Source organism: Chelonia mydas, chromosome 2 (genome assembly GCF_015237465.2).
Source record: "Chelonia mydas isolate rCheMyd1 chromosome 2, rCheMyd1.pri.v2, whole genome shotgun sequence".
Lineage (NCBI taxonomy): Eukaryota > Metazoa > Chordata > Testudines > Cheloniidae > Chelonia > Chelonia mydas.
In genome coordinates, this window is record NC_057850.1 from 61,492,162 (window position 1) to 61,510,290 (window position 18,129).

The 18,129-nt window shown below is 40.5% G+C and overlaps 1 long non-coding RNA gene across 1 annotated transcript in view; it reads left to right on the forward strand.

The window, feature by feature from the left end:
- Positions 1-17,919, forward strand: part of LOC122464459 — a 29,720-nt gene extending 11,801 nt beyond the window's left edge. The window contains exons 2-3 of the long non-coding RNA XR_006288504.1: positions 15,163-15,238; positions 17,448-17,919. This is a non-coding gene — a long non-coding RNA (uncharacterized LOC122464459). The remainder of the gene's footprint in view (positions 1-15,162; positions 15,239-17,447) is intronic.
- The last annotated feature ends 210 nt before the right edge of the window (positions 17,920-18,129 follow it).

Here is an 18,129-nt window from a genome sequence, read left to right on the forward strand (position 1 = left end):
TTTCTAGGAAAGATGGGAAAATACACAATGTTTTTGCAATGCTGTGTCTTTTCTTTAAGAGGGCATGACTTACAAGTGAACACTCTTAGTCTCTGCGACAGGGGCAGCGAGTTGTATGGGCCCGTGGTGCCTATGCTCCACCAATATGAGAGTACGGGGGCCCAGCTCCACCAAAGTTTGGGGCTGGGTTTCTCCCCTGGCCCCGCCTGCTGCCCCTGTGTGCCTTCCCTGGAGCATCCTCCCCGCCCCCACCTGCCGCCCCTGGGCAATTTAAAAGGGCCCAGGGCCCCCACCGACAGTGCAACAGGGCTAAGGCGGCTTCCTGCCCACCCACTCCGCTTCTGGAAGCAGCCGGAACATCCCTGCGACCCCGGGGGAGGCGGGGTGTCTCCATGTGCTGCCCCCACGCCCAGCGCCAACTCTGCCAACTGCGGCCAATGGGAGCTGTGGGGCTGGTGCTTGTGGGCAGTGGTGCGCGGAGACCCCTCTGGCTCCCCATTTGGAGCCGCTGCCAGAGGTGGGTGCGGGTCACTATCGGGAGCTGCCCAAGGTAAGCGCTACATGCCTCACCCTCTCCCGCACCCCTGCCCCAGCTCAGAGCCCACACCCAAACGCCCTTCCAGAGCCTGCCTCCTGCACCCCAACCCCCTACCCAAACACTAACTCCTTCCCAGAGCCCACACCCACTCCTGCACCCCAACCTCCTGCCCCAGTCCAGACCTGCACCCAAACTCCCTCCCAGAGCCCATCCCCCACGCCCCCTCCTGCACCCCTGCCCCAGCTCAGAGGCCACACCCCACACCCAAAAGCCCTCCCAGAGCCTGCCTCCTGCACCCTGACCCGCAGCCCAGATCCCAGGGCCGGCTCTACTGTTTTTGCTGCCCCAAGCACTGAAAAAACTTGTCACCTCCGACAGCAGGAGAGAGAGAAGCTACCGCCGAATTGCTGCTGCAGCCGGAGAAACGGAGAAGCTGCCGCTGCCGTGGAAACTCTGCCCCCCCTTTCTGACTGCCGGCCCAAGCACCTGCTTGGAACACTGGTGCCTGGAGCTGGCCCTGCCAGAGCCCTCACCCTACTTCCCTCCCAGAGCTCGACCCCTCCCTGCACCCAAACTCCCTCCCAGAGCCTTAGGCAGGGGTGTGGGGGTGTGTGTGGGGGCAGGACTTGGACCTGTTCTGGGCACCACCACAAGTTCTACAAACCTGTCACCCCATCTGGGAAATACAAGCATCTTCCACAAGGAACACTTTTTAAAAAGGCTTTTGATCTCAAAAGCTGACATCTAGCCACACATTTAGGGCCAGATTCTGCCATCCATACTAAAACTGAGTAGTATGTTATACTCTGTGAGGAGTTCCATTGAGTTCAGTGGAACTATTCAGAAAGTGAAGAGACATTCAACATGAGTCAAAGTGGGAGAATGATACCGGTTAATTTCAGGAACAACTCTTTTTAAATGTATATATTCCAATGTGATTTAAACAATAAATTATTATTAAAATAAATCTTAATCTTAATAATGCTTAATCTTAATAATCTTTTAAAAAGAATTTCAAGAACATCTTATAGTGCATGCCAGATGTATCAATTGGCTGGCTAATTTAACACACTTGTATAATTGAAATGTAATAAGCTTTCTGCTAACTCACCATACTGTTTATGGTTATGAATAACAAAATTTTAATTTTCTTATGTGCATAATCTGAAATACCCACTCCCAGCCGCAGAAAATAAGCAGTTCCACAAATGAATGTGTTTTAATTATTTGAAACACATACATCAACATCCTGCTTTATTTTATTTAAACCAAGAAGATTTGATTCCCCTGGAGATTCTGTATGTATTGCAAATACAAGTTTCAAAAAATAAGATCAAGAAAATTGGTTTATGTCCTCCTGTCAAGTGATTTGACATCTGGAGACCAGATCATCATAACAGTCCTTGAAGCTACCTGAGCAAGACCAAAAGTTTTGAAACCTGCACTAGAAGAAGCAGAGACCATGCAAACATTAGCTTTGAGATGGATACCCAGAGCAATTTGGAGGAACTGGGAATCACCTGAGGTCCGTGGATTTAGTTTTCCAACTTTCTTGCCTGTTCTGAAAGTAGTTGTGGGTGCAAATACCACCATCATGTTGGAACAAAAAGGTTGCAACTGTGAATGTGGGAAGTTGGAGTTTCTTGTCCCTTATATGGGATTTTCCTGCGTAGAGGCCAAACTGAAAATCTAAGTCTAAATTAGTCAACAGGACATTGAACTTGGCATCAGAGTTCTGGCAGAATTTAAAACTCAGCATCCTTTTGGTTTCCTTTGGGGTGACCAGTTGAGACTGGAAATGTTGTTGACTTCTTATGCATCTCTCATCCAATCACATCCAAACTGGAAAACTGATTCTTCTTTTTAGAACAGATGCCATAAATAGCAGGGGATCTTTTAAAGCTTATATTGTAATCATATACACAAGGAGCAGGGTTAATGTTGCACAGGTGCTTTAACTCATTTCCTGATTTTTGTTTTGTGTCCTTTTGTATGTAACTTCCTCTAATTTCAAAAAAGAAAAATGAAAGAAACAAATGTGCCCAGGCATGGCTATATGCTAGATAGAAGTAGAATGCTCTGCACTGAACAATTTGAATGATCAGTGAAGCAGGAGTTCTGTCCTCATCCCACATGCAGCTTTCTGTATTATCGTGGATTTTACTCTAGTCTGTTGCTTTACAGAGAACCAATTACAAAGATCATATGTTCTCAGTTCTAGAAAGATTTCAGTTTTCCGCTCAGTAAATGGGCATCATTCCTAAAATCATAGAATCCTAGGACTGGCAGTGACCTTGAGAAGTCATCTAGTCCAGTCCCCTGCACTTATGGCAGGACTAAGTATTATCTAGACCATTCCTGACAGGTGTTTGTCAAACCTGCTTTTAAAAATCTCCATTGATGGAGATTCATAGAATATCAGGGTTGGAAGGGACCTCAGGAGGTCATCTAGTCCAACCCCCTGCTTAAAGCAGGACCAATCCCCAATTTTTGCCCCAGATCCCAAACGGCCCCCTCAAGGATTGAACTCACAACCCTGGGTTTAGCAGGCCAATGCTCAAACCACTGAGCTATCCCTCCCCCCTTCCACAACCTCCCTTGGCAATTTATGCCAGTGCTTAACCACCCTGACAGGAAGTTTTTCCTAATGTCCAACCTAAACCTCCCTTGCTGCAATTTAAGCCCATTGCTTGTTGTCCTATCCTCCGAGGTTAAGAAGAACAATTTTTCTCCCTCCTCCTTGTAACAACCTTTTATGTACTTGAAAACTGTTATGTCCCCTCTCAGTCTTCTCTTTTCCGGACTAAACAAACCCAGTTTTTAAAATCTTCCCTCACAAGTCATGTTTTTTAGACCTTTAATAATTTTTGTTGCTCTTTTCTGGACTTTCTCCAATTTGTCCACATCTTTCCTGAAATGTGGCGCCCAGAACTGGACACAATACTTCAGCTGAGGCCAAATCAATGCACAGCAGAAGAATTACTACTTGTGTCTTGCTTACAACACTCCTGCTAATACATCCCTTTTTTTGCAACAGTGTTACACTGTTGACTCATATTTAGCTGATGGTCCACTATGGCCCCTAGATCGCCTTCCGCAGTACTCCTTCCTAGAAACTCATTTCCCATTTTGTATGTGTGCAACTGACAGTTCCTTCCTAAATCTATGCAAACAGTTAAAAGAAAAATAATGGGCTGGAGCTGAAGTATTCTTTATGACAAATAAGAAAAGAGGCCATTCTTTCCAAAGTGGGGGATACTGATATTTCACTGAAGACTCATGTGTGTCATCTTTGCCCAAGACAACATATTAGCACTTAACATTTCCCTTATGGAAGAGTCCTATAGAATGGATTGGGGATAAAATCCTTAGGCTTCTATAGAAATATAATGGAGGAGAGATGGTTGAAAATTACTTTGGAAACCTACAGAATTTTAATAGGGATTTCCTTTCTGCGCTGGGGGATTTTAGTTCTATAAGATTCTGTAGCAGGGATATAATTTTCACAGTTCCATAGGACTTTTCAAGGATGATCATTTTCTATTAAATTCAATAACTTTTTCATTAGGGTCAACATTTCAAAATACATTGGACCAGATTTTCCCTGTGTTAGTGCAATTTTGTGCCACCTGCTGATGTGAATCAGCCCTGCTACTGGCTTAGCTGGCCAATAGGCGGTCCTCAGGTTCCTGGGCTGGCATACAGCTGCTGTAGAGATTTCTCTGCCAACCCCTCTCCTTGTGACTGATACAAGGAGTGTGGCAGAGCCATGGAGGTAAGGATGACATTGTCAGTTCATTCCTTCACGCTGACACCCTCTGGTCTTTAAACTCAGTGTTTGGGAAAGATGCTGGATTTATAGCCTTACAACCAGCAATTCTTTCCTTAGGCCTGGCCTATACGTAATTTTTGCACTTTCGTTAGAGGTGTGATTTGATTTTTTTTTTTAAACCAAAATAGTTATATTGGTTCAATCCCCCTATTGTGAGTGAACTTATATTAGTGTAAAGGTGCCTTATACCAGTAGAGCTGCTGCTTCTTCCCTTACAATAGCAGGCTGGGAGATTGACACAGGAGTTTATATGCTGTCTCTACACCAGTGACGGGTCCCCTTGCACTGAGAGAATCCTCCTGTGTCAGCTATGCTAATTCTGTAAACAGAATCCCCAACAGCACAGCACAAAATGGCTGCCCAGAACTGGAGTATTCAGAGATTCCAAGCCGAGAATCTATCTAGTCTGACCTCCTGTATAGCACAGGCCATAGAACTTCCCCCAAACTAATTCCTAGAGCAGATATTTTAGAAAAACATCCAATCTTGATTTAAAAATAGTCAGTGATGGAGAATCTGCCACAACCCTTGTTTAAGTTGTTCCAATGGCTAATTACTTTCACTGTTTAAATAAATAAATAAATAAAATGTACAGCTTGTGTAGCTTCAGCTTCCAGCCTTTGGATTGGGTTATACCATTCTCTGCTAGACTAAGGAGGCCATTATTAAATATTTGTTCCCCAGGTAGGTACGTATAGACTGTAATCAAGTCACCCCTTAACCTTCTTTTTGTTAAATTAGACAGATTGAGCTCCTTGTGTCTATCACTATAGGGGATGTTTCCTAATCCGTTAATGATTGTCATGTATCAGGGGGTAGCCGTGTTAGTCTGTATCTACAAAAACAAGAAGGAGTCCGGTGGCACCTTAAAGACTAACAGACTGATTTGAGCATAAGCTTTCGTGGGTAAAGTGAAGTGGGGTTTTTACCCACGAAAGCTTATGTTCAAATCAGTCTGTTAGTCTTTAAGGTGCCACCGGACTCCTAATCATTGTCATGGCTCTTCTCTAAACTCTGTCATATTTATCAACATCTTTCTTGAATTGTGGACACCAGTATGGACACAGTATTCCAGCAGCGGTCGCACCAGTGCCAAATATAGAGGTAAAATCACCTCTCTGCTCCTACTCAAGATTCTCTTTTTTTATACATCCAAGGATCGCATTTGCCCTTTTGGCCACGGCATCACACTGGGAGCTCATGTTCAGCTGATTATCCACGTGACTGCTTATATCTTTTATGTGAATTATTGTGGTGCTTTTTGAAAAACTAATCAAAACTTCTTACCTGTCATTTTTTATACTCACAATCCTACTATGATAGAGGTTATCTGCAAAAACACTGCTTCTAAGGAATGATGTTACACCATCAATATCACAATGTTTTTCAGCACAGGTGAGCTACTCATGGAAGTACAATCAACTGAATGCAGATCATCTGGAAATGATCCCTGAAAACTAGGAAATAAGTAAAGAACTGATAGACTAATTAGCATAACGGCAACAGTTAATCCATATCAGTTGTGGATATGAGCATATTCGCTATAGCAGGTTTCTAGTTATAAAATGTTGAGAAATAGCAATGGTCTGTAAAAAACCATTCAAAACTTAGCTACTGACTGAGTCAAAAAGATTGCTGCTGGTATGTCAACAGTGCAGCTGGATGTCAGCCGCCCAGCCCAGGCAGACAGACTCACAAGGCTTGAGCAAGTGTGCTAAAAATAGGCCCAAGCTGCAAAGGCCACAATGCTATTCTAGGTTTCAGAGTAACAGCCGTGTTAGTCTGTATTCGCAAAAAGAAAAGGAGTACTTGTGGCATCTTAGAGACTAACCAATTTATTTGAGCATAAGCTTAAGCATAAGCTAATGCATCTGATGAAGTGAGCTGTAGCTCACGAAAGCTTATGCTCAAATAAATTGGTTAGTCTCTAAGGTGCCACAAATGCTATTCTAATGCACTAGCTCAAGCCCTGCTAGATGGGTGTCTGTCTACCCAGGCTGGAGTATATCTATAGCTGCAGTGTAGACATACCCTGTGTGAGCTTGTAATCTTACTGGCCAATTATACCACACAATGTGGACCAGGTGTTCAGACCTTTTAATTTAAAATTGATCATAACAAAAATGGATCAAATATTGTCTCTGGCATTTCCTCCAATGCCACTAGATGAAAGAGAGGATATAAAAGAACATTCACAAGAGAATGAAATGCTGCCTTACTATGTATGGAGGTAGTTGGTTGTTTAAGGGGACATCAGTTATTTAAAATGTTTAATCATTTTCAAAATATGAATTAAAAGAGCTGTGCCTGCTCCGACAGTCCTGCCAATTTGGGGGATTTTTATGATCAACTCTGCAAATAGTTTTCTCTCTCTCTCTCTCTTTTTTTTTTTTCTCTATTACTATGTGAACTCTCCACCCCCACCTCCTACCCCCCAAAAAACACAACTGGGGAATTGGTGAAACTGACTAATGTACAACAAAAATAAAGAGTAAAAAAAGAGGCAATGTTGTTTGTTTGTTTGTTTTGTTTATTTGCAATCTCTTTCAGTCCCGGTAACAAGAGTGGGAGGTTAAAATAGCAAACAAACCCCTCAGACTTCTATTTTTAAAGATGATCATACGTCCATTTAATCTCAAGTAAAGCATCTCGCATGTGTTAGGAGCTTCATCCAGTGCATGTTTGGGTCTGTAATTAACAGCTAAAAGCTGTTTGGGCTTTTAATTTTGCGAGGGTAGAGGAGAGAACCAGTGCGTATTGTGAGAGAACCTTATTCTTCATTCTCACGCACTTTACACCATTGTAATTCCATTGACTTCAGTAATTATTCATTTATGCAAGAGTATGTTCTCTACTGTGATGCCTATAGAAAACTGGACAGGGGTTAGACAGCTCGTGGGCTGGAACCACTGCTTATCGTGTTAACCAGTAGTTGTTCCTTTGCTTTCTTATGCCCATTGCATCCACCAGTTGTGCCTCATCTTATATCTAAGCTCTTTTGGGCAGGGACCATTTCCTTGTATATATTTGTACAGTACCTAGAAGAATGCGGCTTTGGCCCTCGGTGCTATCACAATAATAATGTGTAAGGGTGAGGAATCAGGCCCATAGAGTCTTTCACAAGAGTCATTCTTCTGTTTTGAGGAGAAAATATGTTGTATAGTGATTCAGTTTCATGGCACTAATAGTATGTTATAGAGAGTCATATAATGAACTGTATTGTTCAATATGTCAACATTAAATCCCATTATACACAAGTATATAGAAAAGACCCAGTTAAAGGAGAGGTACTGCTGGCCCATGCCGAAGGCCTTTCTTTCTGAAGTCACATAATATAACACTCTCCACTTTCTTTTAATGAAAGTTTCTAGCCCTCACGCTTGTGAAGAAAAGCTCAGAAGCATGACATGAGTGTAATCAACACAAAAAGAAAAGGAGTACTAGTGGCACCTTAGAGACTAACCAATTTATTTGAGCATAAGCTTTCATGAGCTATAGCTCACTTTATCAGATGCATACACATATATATATGTATATATAAAACCAACACTGTGGTGTCTGCCTGAGCCTATGGCCAGCATGGAACAAAAACTCAAAGAGGTGTGAATTGCCCATGCATCAAAATGGTAATGTTAACACCAAGACACTTTGCTCCCTTTTAAGCGCCCTTTTAAGGGTTTCCCAGTTCATTACAGTGGAGCAAAAGGTGGGGAAATGCTGGTTTCTCCATCTCTCTGGGACAGGAAGGGAGCTCCCTGCCACCACCACTCTGATTGGGGCTCAGGTCCACAGCATGGGGGTGGGCCATGGGTGGCCCTGTGTTGTGTGGTGAGCGTTGGGCCCTGGATTGCCTTAATCTGGCCCTGCATACAGGGCTGAATTCTGTCACCAATTACACCCATTCAATTCCATTGAACTCAGTGGGGTTCAATGGATGTAAAAAAGAACAGAATTTGGTGGTCTATGTAACAATAGCTACGTGTTATAATTCGCTTTAAATGATGGTGTTGCAGAATCCTCTGTTAGGAACATAGGATTGATGCTTTATAGAACAGGCTTTAATACATGTTTAATATAGTTCCCTATAAACTGTTTTATTAATGAATGTACCAATAGCAGTAATTCACTTATTAATTAAGGCAACACATTTACAAATTGAACCTTAAATGCACAGTGTCCACTGTGAATCAGTGTATGTACTTCTGCCTTTCTCCATTGCTGGTTAGTGAGGTTGTACTGGTACTATAGCAATGGCTGCCTTCATTCAAGGGAAATTATTTTTCATATTTTCTTTAACAAGCGTAACTCTGTCTCTTTTACTAGTATGTTTAATAGAGAAAGTGCTTGTGGCGTCGGTGACATTGACTGATCTACTTTTGCAAGCACCATTGCTAACTAAATGCAGTTCCTCAGGACATGTGAATTTGCTAAACATTACCCTAGTGACCCTGGAAATAATAATAGAAGCAATGGCAAAGGTAACTGCAACAATACAGTAACCAGAGCTAGTAAAGGCATGTTTCCGTAGTTCACTTCTGATATTGCAGAGGTCCCAATTCCCATTCATTTTCTTGTGAATGCATTTCACTTTTCTCTTTGGAGAGCTCTGTCTGAGGCTAGCAGGAGATCACAGGGGACTGGGTAACAATGACAATACTTAGTATTTTATGTATAACTGCTGTACAACACTGGCCCACTGTCACATGCCCATAGAACTCCCAATCAAGTCTTTATTATACTTGCCCTTGAAGCCAAGTAAGAGCCTTTAACCCAGCTAGTCATTTGCTGCCAGGAAATCCCTAACCTGCAGATCATTATTGCTTTTATAAACCACAAAAGTACAGTAATTACCTTTTTGTGCAGTAAGCAGAGCTGGTCAAATATGTGGTTTGTGAATAAAGTACCCAATGACTTTAGCCCTTCTTTTTCTGATCATGAATCATTTGTGAACTCCTCCTTATTTCTGTGAATGTACATGGCAAATACGTGCAAACTACTAACCGTTTGTAGCTGATGGGTTCATTTTGACTTTTTGTGGTGCGTGACTGGTCATGAGGGCCACAGTGCCTCAGCTGGGCTGAGGAGAGTGTATAAAGCAATTCAGGTTGAGGGCAGGGAGCAAAGCTATTCTTTGTACTCTTCCTCCAATCCTAGACAGGCTGTGTGCTGGGCCGATAGCTCTGTGTAACTTACAGCAATCTGAAGGCTGCTGTAAATTGTCAGCTGCCAACAGCCCTAAGAGATTGATGCAGCCATTGGAGATGAGCAGGACATATGGCAGCACGGGCTGTGGTCCTTTCTCTCTTCCATTTACCCCTTCAGTGGCATCTGGGAGCAGTTGTACAGGAGATGCTACACTGGCTCTATACCAGTGAAAGATCCCCTACTCTAGAGTGATCCTCCCTTGACTAGTTGAGCTGGCACCAGGGTCAAGATTTGCTGCCAGCTCAGCGTGGATGAATTGGACTGAGGATTTTGGCCCATAATGTTTGTACTGTTCTCTGACTCTAACCCTAATGTGACTTTAAAACTTTTTACACAGGAGACTGGGAAGTGGTGAATAGTGTTTAATGAATACTATTCCTTTGCACAAGAATACACTTGCTTGACTGTAACTCCTGGAATGGAGAACAACATTCCCCAAACATTTGTGTGAACAAAAACTCATTCATCACAGCATATACAAAGGGCTACAAATATGTCTGGATCCAGCAGCTATTCAGAAGTCAAATGTTTGTGAAACAGGTTTCTGTGGTATTTGATCAGCTGTAGTGGTAAATTAGAAATTGAAGTGTGTGTTGCCCTGGAGATGATATTCTGCTTATGAGAGGAGGCCAAGATTTTCAAAAGTAACTAGTCATTTTGGGTGTTCAATGTGAGATACTTTAAAAATGGGTCTGTTTTTCTGAAAATCTTGCCCCTTAAAGGCATCTCAAACTGCGTACCCAAAATTTCTAGTCATATTTGGAAGTTCTGCCCCTAGTATTTTCTTATCAGTAAGACCAACACACAAAACAATAGGAAAGCAGAAGTTCATGCTGAGCACTCCATCAAATATAATAATTATTATTGATAAATATTGCCTTAAAGTCTTAGGCCCTAATTCAAGAAAGTACTTGTAAGCACATGTTTAAATGCTTTCCTGGGCAGGGATGTTTTCCAGAACAGGGGTTTTAGCATAGTAATGGGCTTACAATTAAAGGAAAACAAAAGGAACTGTGGGAATCAATACACCAGACTTCCATAGATCAAATAATGGAGCGGTCAGATCAGGACTGAAAGTTTTGTGAAAACTGTGGGGGACACGACGGGACGGGACTATGTTTTGGCAGCATGTTTTTTTGAAAAATCCAAAATGTTTTGTTTCGGGAACCTCTGGTTTTAGTAACCATATTACACTGTTATGTCAGATATTATATGAAACAGAAATAAGTATATTAAGTCAAAACATAATACAAAGGACAGATAAAATTTAAAAGTATGCACTGGCATGAAAAGTTGCTTATGTAGTACATTTTGCCAGCACTGTGGTTGACCCAGCTTTTTAGTTTTCTTCCCATTCTGAACTATTTTAAGCTACACTAATAATGCCATAAAAGTGAAAAGCAGAAGGCTAACAAATTTTTTCCTCCAACAATCTGAGAACTATAGTAGATTGCATGGTCATAAGCACTAAATAAAAATACAATTTTAAATAGACTGCTGCAAAGTTGAGTGTCCTTCCCTTTGAGTATTTCCCAGTGCGACAAAGTTCCTCCTCTACCTTGGTGGGTCTTGCGCTTATTGGCAGATTTGCTCACCTTGGAGCTTCACAACAGCCCTCAGTTTGGCTGTTTTCATGAACCCACAGTCCAGGTCAACTCCTCCTGTGTCTGATCAGGAGTTGGGAGCTTTGGGAGGAACCCGGGCCCGCCCTCTACTCTGGGTTCCAGCCCAGGGCCCTGTGGAATGCAGCTGTCTAGAGTGCCTCCTGGAACAGCTGTGCGACAGCTACAACTCCCTGGGCTACTTCCCCATGGCCTCCTCCCAACACCTTCTTTATCCTCACCATAGGACCTTCCTCCTGGTGTCTGATAATGCTTGTACTCCTCAGTCCTCCAACAGTCCGTGTTCTCACTTCTCAGCTCCTAGCGCCTCTTGCTCCCAGCTCCTTACACGCGCACCATAAACTGAAGTGAGCTCCTTTTTAAAACCGAGGTGCCCTGATTAGCCTGTCTTAATTGATTCTAGCAGCTTCTTGATTGGCTGCAGGTGTTCTAATCAGCCTGTCTGTCTTAATTGTCTCCAGAAGGTTCCTGATTGTTCTGGAACCTTCCCTGTTACCTTACCCAGGGAAAAGGGACCTACTTAACCTGGGGCAAATATATCTGCCTTCTATTATTCTCCTGTAGCCATCTGGCCTGACCCTGTCACACCAGTTACAACCCTCCTGGTTCCTACAGTACTTCTTAGAAGCTCTTTAGCAGCCCTGATCCCTACAGCACTCCGAAGAGCATCCTTGCTCTTGCAGAATTTAGAAAATATGCAGCTCTAGATAATTGACCGTAATCAGGCTATGTCAATGTAGCAGCTTCTACTGTATGAAACTGTTGCGCGCTATATATATATATATATATAATATGGTAGCATCCCATGGCTAATGGAAAGTTTTTACACAAAATCATAGGCATTGGAAACTGAAAAGGCCTATTATGTTTGCTAGTTTGTCTGCCCTGCCAAAGTATTCCACATGGGTACTTTGGAATTAACCAAAACCTAAGTCGACAATGATGCAGCTTTTGTAATCACCCACCTTAGCAATTTTTCAAATCCTGACCTTCAGTACCAAAAGCACAGTTAAAGAAGGAACTTTAGCTGGCAGCAGAGTAGGCTGCAGGAGTAGTCCCCAGCCTCTAGTGGGTGACATAACACATTTGGTGTGTAATACACACACACTCCTGCTAGGGCAAGTTGATCCCAAGCATCTGAGGTCAGTAGGTATTCAAACCCAAGCACAGGTCACAGCCACAGGTCATCAGCTATGATTCTCTTTTATGTGGAGCAGCCACTAGAAGGAACAAATATTGTAGACTCTACAAGTCAGCCCTCTACCTATCAAATCTGCATGATTGTATGTGAAACAACTAACTAGTAGTGGAGGCCTGAGAAAATACGTTTGGCAGATGGGTCCTTCTTGCAGTGGCTGGGGAGGATTGTGCAAGTTTTATCTTGCCCTCCCTATAGCTGTCGTGGTGCAGGATACTGCTCTGGAATCAGGACTGCCACATTCAGACATAAAAGAAATGGATCAGTCCTGAGGCCCTCATGCTGAGATAATTCAGTGGGGCTCCTGTTCCTTTTCTAGTGTTCTGATCTTCTAAGGATTTTCATAAATAAAATACTGGATGATGGTCTTCTCATGGTCCTTTTAAATACTTTGTGTTCAGCACATTAGCGCGTGAGAGGTTTTTAACCAAAGCAAGGTAAGTCATCTATTCTTACTACTTTTGGTTGTCATCTTATATTTCTTTTGCTCACCAGGTTTCTTTGCATTGTTTTAAATATTTACTGCTTGGGAAATTTCTTGAACTGAAGAGATCAGACATTTTTGATCCGTTTATTGGGCCTTCCTCAGGTAGCTATGATACCCATTGTTGGACTAGGAAAAAATAATTAAGGAATCTCTTTTATTCACCTTAAGCAGTACTCAAAATGCTTGGTTTTTCAGACAGCACAGGGACAGTAATCTATTCCTATGGTATTTACCATGAAATAGACCTAAGTTTGATTTCCAATCCAGATGTCTTGTTCTTCAGGTTAACAGGGCTGAATTTTACAGCCAACAGACTTAGCCTATAAGTAGAAGGAATGTTTCATGCCACTTTGCTTTTTAACTGACCAGTGTTGATTGGTATCTGCGGGAGGCCGTATTCTGTCCTCCTCAGCTAGAAATACTGTGGCTACAAGTGGAAAGAATTTCTGAAATTCATAAAACATTAGGCATGGATATACTCCACAGGATCCAAACTTTGGGTTACGAGAGATACCAAGGGAAACAAATATTTGATTTCTGAAGTGTGAAAGCAAGAGAGGATTTTATACAGTACAATTTTGCATTATACTAATTTATTGTATGTGGTATGTAACATACATGTTAGTTTAATATTTAGGACAATTAATCTTTTAGTGCAAATTGACAAACTCAGGAAAGCTAACTTTCCACTTTTGTTATATAGGTTTTTTGGAGGAAGTGTTAGAGAAACATTGTAGCAAGTTATAGCTTTATAACCTTCCCTCATCATCAATTCATCAGCTCATCATAACTTTCTTTCTCTTCAGTGTATCTGTAATTTTGTGTCCCTCTAACCAGTAGAAAAAACACCTTTAACCAATCCCTTAATGTCTCATCTCACTCCTCTGCTCAAAACTATCATTCTTCATTGTCAGGTTTGTAGTCCATAAATTAAAAAGTGACTCCTGGCCCCAGTGAAGTCAAAGAGAGTTTTGCCATTGACTTCAATGGAGCCAGCATTTCACCCACTCTTCCTTTTTTGGTCTGCAAACCTGTTTGCTTTCACCTCTGAAATATCTAACACTGTCTCAGTGATGCCTCTGAAGTTGTTTATGTCTTCATCTTCTGTGATCTTGACTGCTGCAATTCCCTTCATCATGGTCTCCATAAGTTTCAACTCTCCAGATTTCAATATTTCATTTGAGTAGCAGCTGGTCTGTTATGCAGAAATGGAAGCAAGAATTTGTTTTCCTCATCCTGTGAAACCTCCCCTGAATTCTTGTTCATTTCATACTTCAGGATGAAATCTCAATCTGAGCACTCAAAACTTTTTACCTCCTCACAACCTTTTTGACCTCATCTCTTCATTCACCATCCCATCCACATGTCTCAAATACCAAACTTATTTCTTCATTCTCTTTAAAGCAGAATAAATATTTTACAATAATTTATTTTGGCAAATGTGTGAGTAGATCATAATTTCCTCAAATGTGTTCATTGGATTTTTTTAATGTTCTTGATTGATCAGGATCAGTTCTTTGAATGATGAATACATACATTCACTTGAGCTGCATTGGTTACTTACCAGATAGAATTGTTTCATCACCCTGACTGGATCAGCGCTCAAGCATTTCCAGCATGAACACTTACTTTTCAAGACATTTTTTGGTGTTTTTTATGAATTTCTGCCCACAGAACTTTGAATTTTTGATTTCAACAAACATTACAACTCAATTGCACAAATGTTAGCACAAGGCAAACATAAGTGATGAGAAGATGACTGAAACAAATGTATTTAAAAATTCAAGAAAATCAACTTTTTTGCAGCTGTATTCCTCTCTACGCTGAGTATTCTTCTCTTGCGGTCCTTCCCTTCTCCTCCACCCAAACGTCTGAAATAGTTGGTTGATTTCTCTTCATCTAATCCATTCACTTTGTATATTCTCTCACACCCCCATTTCTTTTCACTGGCCCATAATTCCTAGCTCTCTCTAATATATCTCATTTCAGTACTAATCCTTTCTCTGGCACATGATTGTTTTATTAGAAGGAAAGAAATCAAATTCTGCTCTCCCAAAATCCCAACATGCTAGCATTTTCCTTGCACCTTGGGAAGTACTACCTTTGATCTCTGCTCTTTCACATCCATAATATGAGCTATATGCTATAATGTACATTACAGGAGCATGTATTCTGCTGGGCCTGTGGCATTGCCTGTATAACAAAGGGGTAAACAATGTTTAAAAGTTTCTAGTCTCCTGTGTTTACAGTTATAATATTCCAAAATGTTCTCATCTTCAGGTGCAGTTGTCCATGACTGGCCTCCACCCGAAGTTTGAAGAAAAATAACTTGAGATATTTTTGACAAGAAACTCAGGTTAGACATAATTTTCATTGATGATTAATACCTTGGTTGAAAAAAAAATTGGTGATGGTGTAACAAACCTGAGTGACATGCAATTTTCAAATAATCAGGCAGTGTTGTTTAGGATTCATATATATTGTGGTACATGTGTTTGTGTATATATGAATGTGCGTGTGTGAGAGGGAGAGAATGCAAGAGAGAGAAAGGGATCACCATTGATGCACCTGGAATTTTTGTGGACCTACAAAAACTAGGTCTACAGACTTACGTTTAAAAATGAATGTACTGAATATGCATGTGAAGCTATTGTAGTTAGCTAAATGTAAGCTATGAACTGTTCTCTTGTTAGTTCAAAGAATTTACGAGCAGACTACATTTGTATTTTCTATTCATGTGTCACCAAAAAATGCTGATTCGTTGAAATTGAAACAGGGTGAGTTTCAGAAAATCTCCTGAGTAGAGAAATTATTTGGGGGGGGGGGAGGGGGGAAAGGTTTGAAATGGTTAATGTCCCATTTTGACATTTTTGAACTGGAAAGTTCTTTGTTTTCAAGTCAAGATGACTTTTTGTTTTGAAATTGCAGTAAATTTATTCCAAAAAAGGTGGGGAAATGAAGGGGGGCGGGCAGGGGATCAAAAGAAAACATTGTTAGTGACTTGAAATGAAAATTTGTTTGGGTTTTCAGTTAAAAAAAATTGAGGTTTTGACTTTTCATCTTTATCTGGGCTGGAAAAATCTTTTGCTATCTTGCCAGTTTTCACAGGATGGGAAAACAATTTCTTGTCCAGCTCTGTTTTGCATGATTTTGGTCACAATCTTAACATTGCATTAATGTTGTCTTTTATTTGTATTCATTATTGTGTGGGGTTACTTGGAATTGGCTATACTTCATGAGAATGTTGGTCTCAATCCGAGCAACTCTTTTACATGTGAGTAACTTTATGCCTGTGAACTGCCCCATTCAACTCAATGGGAGTAGGCACATGCATAAGTGTTATGGGGATATGTCAGTCATGAGTGAGGAAAGCATCCATGCTCTGGACAACACTTAATCACGTGCTTAAATTGAAATCAGTTGGATTTAAGCATGTGCTTAATTTGCAGCACGTACTTAAATGCTTTCCTGAATTAGAATCTAAGACGGGAGATATAATATCTATTACTTTGTTTTTAATATTACTTTTTTGCCTCTATGTCATGTGCAGGTGTGTGTTTTGCATATTCAAATCCAGGTAGTTAGATGTACAATTACCCAAATTGCATTTCTAAATCTGGTCTTTTACATGCCTTTAATGCGGGGGGCTGTGTGCACAAACAGATGCAGCGGCATGTTTGGGGACCAGTTAAAAACTGTTTCAATTTTATGCTGAGAACACTAAGACTAACATTTCCTTATTGTAACCCAGTAAATCAAGCTCCTGGGCAACTTTTTCAGGATATGGAGATTTCTGATCTGCAGCCTTTACATTTCTTAGTTTAAGTAGAGTAGAGTATCTAATATTTAACCTTAGTTCAAAATGCAGTCAATAGAGGGGGCTGGGAGACCTATGTAAAGCTATTTGTTTTGTCTTTTAAACACAAACTATTTGCTCTGATGATATGTGGGACATTGTACACAACAAAGGGTGTGAAAACTTTGACTTTTTTTTAAATGGTTACATTTTTTAAATTCTCTTTTTAAATACTGAGAGCCAAATCCTAATACTTGTACTTACTTTTCACCTAATTCATACAAGTTCTCATAGAATTCAAGAGGCATCTGCCTGAGAAAGGACTGAGGATGAACTCCTGACCCTGTGAAGTCAATGAGAGTTTTGTTATCTATTGCAATAGGGCCAGGATTTCACCCAGTATATCTGAGTATCTTAAGTCTCACTTAAGTAAACGTGCTAAAAATGTTAAGGATACACTTTTAACTGTGTCCACTTTATATGCTCCCCTCAGTTTACACTCTCAGCTCACACTGAAGTTAAAGGCAGTTGTATGGACTGAATGCAGGGGGAGTATATAACCCAAAAAAAATGACTTACAGTGTAAAATTCTTTACTAAGTTTTGAGAGGAAAAACACATATTGCAGGTGAGAACTATTTTCTAGTGACCTGTACATTCTTTGAAAATGACTTGATTGAACCTCTTGCACTCTGAATGCTTTTAATAGTGTAATTATAGAACTTAGAAGGGTTCAAAACATCTCTTAATATTAATGTGTTTTATTATAGGTTTGGTGAACTCTGGATATTATGCTGAGGAGGATTATACATTTGGAGAACCATGCAAAAGTTCTTTTACTGAAGTGTTCTGTACTGTGATGTACATTAACAATAGTAAAATGTATCATTGTCAAAGACAGAAAAAGACCTACATATTCTAATTATTTTCTCTGTTAAAATAACTGCAAAGTAATTTTCAGAGAAGTGTTTCAGTTGTAATTGCTGAGGGAGAAATGGCCTAGCACAAACCTTCCATACAATTTTTTCTTTTCTGTTTCCAAATTTATCTGTTTACCAATTTATGAATAATATAGTTAGTTAATATGATATTTTCTAGTGCAGAAAAATTGTAAAAGTATAATTGCTAGGGACTGATTTAACATTAAGGTTAAATTAGATATTCAGTATTTTCATATAAAACCTTAGTTTGCATGAAAGTGAGTATCATTTAAGCATTGCATACTGACACAATTTAATAAATCAAATTTTATTTCTGGAGGATTTATTATAAACTAGTCCTTCAAATCAGTGTGAACAATAAATTAACTTCATTACATCAGTACTGATAGAATTACTACATTGTATTCTTTTATTTGAAAATTATTCAAGTGTATCTATGGTCCTATTATAATTTAGTAAGTCAGGATATTCAAGTAATACAGCTGTACATATATACCAATTTGTATAGAAC